We start from the raw sequence: 6,915 nt of genomic DNA, 5'->3' as shown, positions 1-6,915 counted from the left end.
GAGAAAGAGGCAGAGAGAGAGAGAGAGAGAGAGAGAGAGAGAGAGAGAGAATCCCAAGCAGGCTTTAGGCTGTCAGTGCAGAGCCCAATGGGGGGCTCGAACCCACAAACTGTGAGATCATGACCTGAGCCAAAACCATGAGTCAGATGCTTAATCCACTGAGCCATCCAGGTACCCCTCATTCATGTATTCAACTTTTATCTAATATTTATAATGTATGGTAAATATTGTATATTCAAAGAGGAAAAAGAAACTGCTCCCCTGCCCCCTTTTTTTCAATTATCTTACATTGCAGGCATCAGATAACTTTAACACAGCACAGTGTGATGTTCTATAATCAGGGACAGAGTTATGTACAGGTGCTTTGGGAATACAGAGAAGGAAGGTCTTAAGTGCTAAAAGGATGTGGGGACTTGAAAAAGTAGGAATTAACCACTGGGTGTGGGGCGCAGGGCAGGAAGAAGGGCTGGCAGCATTTCATGCCAAAGAACACAGCCTGTTCAGACAGGAGGGTGGGGAGCAAAGACATCACGTTCTAGAAATGACAAGTGGGGCTGAAGCACAGGGTTGTTGGAATACAGGCAAGGCCGGCCTGTGGCTAGAAAGATAATCAGATTACATCATGAAAGCTCATGGTGAGAATTTTAACTGGATGGCCAACTGAAGAATTTAAAACAGGAAAGTGACATCACCAGGTCCTGTGTTTAGAAAGCTCCCTTTGGCCGATGAGTGGAAGGTAATACCACATGCACACCAGCAAGAATCGGCGTGGAAGTCTAGGTATAAAATCATGAAGATCTGAGCCAAATTAGTTGCCATAAAACAGTCAGGGGAGACAGACTTCGTAGGGATTTAGAAGACAGAAGCAACAAACTGGTTGATAGACTGAGGAGAGGGAAGGAACAGAAGATACTGCCCAGATGTCTAGACTGGGTAGGTGTCTGCTGATGCCATTAGCTGAGACTATAGTCTCAGAAGAAAGAGAAGAGTCATGGGAAGATGATGAATCTTATTTGTGACATGTTGAATTTGGGATGCCTGGAAAATAAACAAGTGAAGAATTCTAAGCCAGATTCAAACCCTGTGAGTCCTCAGACATTGAAATTTTATATCTGGTGCCCTAGTCCCAGCTGTTAAACCAAAAACAATTCGAAACCCCACAACAAATACAAGGAAAACTAAAAATGTTTTGGTTTTTTTTCCTAATGATGACTTTTAAAAAAATGTTGCCAAACTGTAGATTTTAAATATACGTTATATACATTTATTTCTATAAAAATTATATTTATACCAACGTACTTACCTATATAAATATATTTACATATTACTTTTTTTCCACCCCCTGCTTGGCACATGACAGAAACATGTGCATAAACAGACTGCCTATTGGGTAATCCAGCCTGGGAGGTGATGGGAACAGTGGTCAGCCCTACTTCCTTCTCTATAGCTTCCCATGCACGGAAGAATTCACACATCAGCCCATGGCAAATGCACTTCGGGTTTTACAGTAACATGAGCCCACAGCAATCAAACAGAAAAGGACGGTTCACAGGCATTTGAATAGGTCCAATTCCTGAGTCTCATTTTCTGTATCCATTTAGAGTCAGAGCTCTTGGGCCACCCTTTATTTTCCTATCTGATGTGTTCCTGCACTCCCGTGTCTGCCTGTCCATTAAGTATGTAGCACACGTTTACTCAACCTCAGAGTTTCTCAGATGGTTTCTATGAGAACCCCTTGGAGGGCTTGTTCAGCTGGATGGTTGGGTCCCACCACCAACGATCACTCTGATCTGAATCACTAGATCTAGGATGAGTCTAGAGAATTTACTGTTTTAACAAGTTTACCGGTGATCCTGCTATTGCTGCTGGTCCAGGGAGTGTAATCTAAGACAATTTTTCACAACCAGCGCAATTAGAAAAGAACTGAAACAAGAAATTCATTTTTAAAATTCCCTGAAAAAGACATAAAGAAGAACTTGCTGAAAGTAGGGTGTGTGCATGATGAACGAGCATTCAGAGTAACTGGGGTGGGGGTGTGGTCTTGCTGTTGAATAAAATACGAGATTAATTGCTATGACATTCCACTTGGTTTTGGTTTTGGAAAGCTGACCCTAAAAATGTTTATAGGCAAGCAGAAAAAGTCTCTCTACTTTGATTCAAAATGCAGCTGATGATAAGAAGGACAAAGCAACTAATTCTGCATTTCCAGACTTTGTAGATAGCTGTCACATGTACTTGCATAGAGCAAGACTGATGCTTTGAGAAAATAAAAGGTATGTGAGCTTGTGGCTCTTAGTTAAGAAACTATCTTTAGTTGCTTGATCTCTGAATTTTTGCAAACTACATGCCCTTTTTTGCGCACTTATTTTTCCATTCAGTAAACAATCTTCATCAGCTACTTTGGCCACCATTACCGTGAAAAAATAATCCTGATAGCAGGGATTTTAAAATGACAGAAGAGTAGGGAAAGAAATCATATTTGGAAAGAGAAGTTAACATGGCAAGGCCTGGAAACAAATTGGTAATATTATGAACTTTTTAGAAATATATTTTCAGTTGAATAGAATTTAGAGGTTTTATACAACTTTAGTGTGAGGCAACTCCCAACTTAGAAATGAGTTCTATCTAGAAATGTTAAATTATTATAGTGTATACCTAAAACTAATGTAACACTGTATGTTAACTAATTGGCATTTAAGTAAAAACTTAAAAAACAAACAAAAAAAAAGATTAAAAACCTCCCTGCAAAGCCATTTGTTTAGAAGTTGGAACAATTTCCAAATGACATTATACTCATAACATTCTATTTAAGGTTGAGGGTTGTTTTATTTCCAAATCCAAAGAAAATTTACAAAACTCTCAAGATAACTGAAATACCAGATCTTTATGTGGAAAAGGTAGAAGAAATATTTTATAAAGTAAACTTTTAATTTTTTTTGTTTTTTAATGTTTTTCTTTATTATTTTTGAGACAGAGAGAGACAGAGCATGAGCAGGGGAGGGGCAGAGAGAGAGGGAGACACAGAATCTGAAACAGGCTCCAGGCCCTGAGCTGTCACCACAGAGCCTGACGCGGGGCTCGAACCCACAGACTGTGAGATCATGACTTGAGTTGAAGTTGGACACTTAACCAACTGAGCCACCCAGGCACCCCTGAAATAAACTTTTTTTGAGAGAAAGAGAGTGCATGAGCTGGGGAGAGGGGCAGAAGGGGAGAGAGAGAAAGAGGTGAAGAGAGGGGACAGAGAGAGAGAGAGAGAGAGAGAGAGAGAGAGAGAGAATATTAAGCAGGCTCCATGTTCAGCACAGAGCTGGACTCAGGGCTCTATCCCACGACCCTGGAATCACGACCTGAGCCAAAATCAAGAGTCAGATGCTCAATGAACTGAGCCACCCAAGTGCCCCTAAAGTATACTTTCTATTTATGGAGTGTTAAAGAAAACATTCAGTGGGACTAGGTATTGCCTCATTCCTAGCTCTGTGGTCTCGCGCAAGTCATTTATTTTTTACCAACCTCGTTTTCTCAATAATAAACTGGTAGTATTGATTAAGAGCATGAGAAACCATGTTTAAGTTACAGTGTTGGCTAAGAGCATTGGAGACAATGTGTGTCAACTCCCCCTCCCTCACAGTGCAGGGTGCTGTCAGTAAGTACAGTAGTCCCCCCCGCCCTCATCCAAGGAGGATATATCCCAAGACCCCCCGTGGATGCCTGAAACCATGGATGGTACCTAATCCTATATATATTATGTTTTTCCCTATGCATACATATCTACAACAAAGTTTAATTTATAAATTAGGCACAGTGAGAGAGTAACAAGAATTAATAATAAAGGAGAGTAATAATAATAATATAACATTATTATATTATAATGATCTACTGTAATAAAGACTATGTGAACGTGCTCTCTCAAAACACCTGATTGTACTGCACTCTTGTGATGGTGTGATACAGTAAAAGGACTACATATGAAATGAAGTGAGGTTAATGATTCGGATGTTGTGACGTTGCATCAGGGTGCTATTGACCTTAAGATTTGTCAGAAGAAGGATCATCTGCTTCTGGACCAGGGTTGACTGTGGGTAATTAAACCGGCAGAAAGCAAAACTCAGATAAAGGGACTACTGTTTCATAGCACTTATTATGCTTTTATCAACCGCCCCTTCTGTACCAGGAAGAATACTAGCAATTTTCCTGTTATTCCATTTAATCACCAAAATAATCCTAGGAGGTAGGTATAGCTATTTTTATTGCTGTATGAGGAAAATAGAAAAAGGAAATGGTTTAAAATTTTAATGTTAAAAACTAGTACCTAAGGAAAAAAATACATATAACCAGGAAGGGTGACAACCTTACGATTAGTTGTATCATATTTACAACCATTATCTCATCGATCCTTGCAGCTATCCCATGAGATTGAAATGACTATTTTTTCCCATTTTATCTATACGTATTCTGATTATGAGCACATTTCAGAGTCTAATCTAAAGTAGGTAATATGGGATCAGGAATCATTTGGGGGAGTTACAGGCTGATACAACTCCCATATCAGTTACAAAGCTGTGGTTTCAGTCTAGGACAATGTGGGTGAGGGACAGAATAGCCTATAGAGGTGGCCAATGGGAAAGTACTAGGAAAAGTCAGGTGTAATCCATTGGTTGAATGTACCAGATGTTCCGAAATCAGATGTTTATAATCTAGGGAACATCTGGATTTGATCGATGTAAACATTGCGAATGCACTATAATTCTGTACTCAAAAATTAGCTATAAATGTCTTGATGGATAAGGAAATTGTTATTTATAAATAAATGGTCTCATTTAGTATGAAGAAATAAATGAATCCCTTTCAATGTCAGGGATTTTCAGTCAGTATATTACTACATACAAAACCAGAATCTAAACTATTTCTGTGAGTTACTGGGTGGCTCAGTTGGTTAAGCATCTGATTCTTGATCTCAGCTCAGGTCTTGATCTCAGGGTTGTGAGTTCAAGCCCCATGTTGGGCTCCATGCTGGGCATGAATCCTAGTTTAAATAAATAAATAAACTATTTCTGAAGCAAAACTGAATATTTAATGTCATATCCTTGTTAAGAGCTAAAACAGGTTACCAGTTCAGTGTGAAGCAGAGCTCTACATGACTTGGTATCCATTTATTATCAATCTGGATATTGTCTGAAGTGAACTAAGCCTTCTCTTATTAAGGAAGTTCTGCTTAGCACAGATCCTAAGGGATAAAGTGAGAAAAATCTTTAGGAAAACACAGGTCATAAATATAAAGAAAGGATATAATTCTTTAAAGTTTATTTATTTTGAGGGGGGTGGTGGTGGTGGAGAGAAGCAGAGAGAGAGAGACAGAGAGAGAGACAGAGAGAGAGACAGAGAGAGAGACAGAGAGAGAAAATCCTAAGCAGGCTCCACGCTGTCAGTGCAGAGCCTGACATGGGGCTTGAACCCATGGACCATGAGATCATGACCTGAGCCAGAGTCGAAGTGGGACGCTTAACTGACTGAGCCACCCTGGTGCCCTCTGAATATAATTTTTTTTAAAGAGTTAATTTACCAACCAGACCCTATTACTTGCTAGGCATTAGGCTAGGTGCTAGAAATACCAAGATAATAAGAATGTTCTTCCTCCATAGGACTTCACTACCTAATGGGAAGACATAGGTAAATTGCTAGTTATGATATGAGGAGGTTAGCACAATAAGGGACGCATGAATCTACAGCTGTGCGAGAGAGGAGTCCTGGAAAGGTACTATTCATCCTTTTCCTGGCCTGACTTCCAAACAAATGTTTGCTTTCTACTTGAACCAAAATACCCCTGATTTTTTTTTTGAAAACTGCTTTTAACACTGTACATCTCTCATCCAGCTTCTTCTGATGTTGACATCAAAACTAAGAAATTAACACAGCTACAGCATTGTAGTGCTGTGTCTCCTCTGTCTGCGATCTGACAGCTTCTCAGTCTTTCCTGTTTTTGTTTTTATTTTGGGTCTTGACACTTTTGAAGATGCCTGGTCAAATATCCTCAGTTTGGGTTTGACTCATGTTTTCTCAAGAGTATAATGAAGTTAAAGATTTGGGGAAGCATGTCGCATAAGTGATGTGCTCCTGTCGCTGCACGATGTCAGCAGGTACAGGATGTTAACCTTGGTCGCTTGTTTTACGGGATGTCTGCCAGGTTATTCCACTGTAAATTATTGTTTTTCGATTTGTAATTAAATATTTAGGGGGAATCTGTGATGTTTTCACCGAAGAAATTATCCAGACCTTTTATTCCCCTTGAAAATAGTCTTATGGATGGCACAGTCCTTGTGTATCAAAGCCATAGTTTTATTTTTTTCTTTTCTTTTAATTTTACTTTTTAAATTTACATCCAAATTAGTTAGCATATAGTGCAACACTGATTTCTGGGGTAGATTCCTTAGTGCCCCTTACCCATTTAGCCCATCCCCCCTCCCACAACCCCTCCAGGAACCCTCAGTTTGTTCTCCATATTTATGAGTCTCTTCTGTTTTGTCCCCCTCCCTGTTTTTATATTATTTTTGTTTCCCTTCCCTTATGTTCATCTGTTTTGTCTCTTAAAGTCTTCATATGAGTGAAGTCATATGATTTTTGTCTTTCTCTGACTAATTGCATTTAGCATAATACCCTCCAGTTCCATCCACAAAAGCCATAGTTTTATAGGCCTAGAAATGAGATTGTATTTATGAGACGAGTAACCAAGTAGGAGGTCCATGTATCTACCCTGTAAATGAACGTCCTGGTAAGGTCTTCAACTCACATTTTCCTGGGGGGAAGGAAATATGAAACAGACGAGTGAAGTAAATCTATTAATGACTGGGACATATGTACAGTGTGTAACAAACATTGAGTGTCTCTCAGTTTCTGATTACTCACCACTTAAATTCA

The sequence above is a fragment of the Prionailurus bengalensis genome, chromosome B4 (genome assembly GCF_016509475.1).
Source record: "Prionailurus bengalensis isolate Pbe53 chromosome B4, Fcat_Pben_1.1_paternal_pri, whole genome shotgun sequence".
Taxonomy (NCBI): Eukaryota; Metazoa; Chordata; class Mammalia; order Carnivora; family Felidae; genus Prionailurus; species Prionailurus bengalensis.
Note: the sequence above shows the minus strand (reverse complement) of the source record.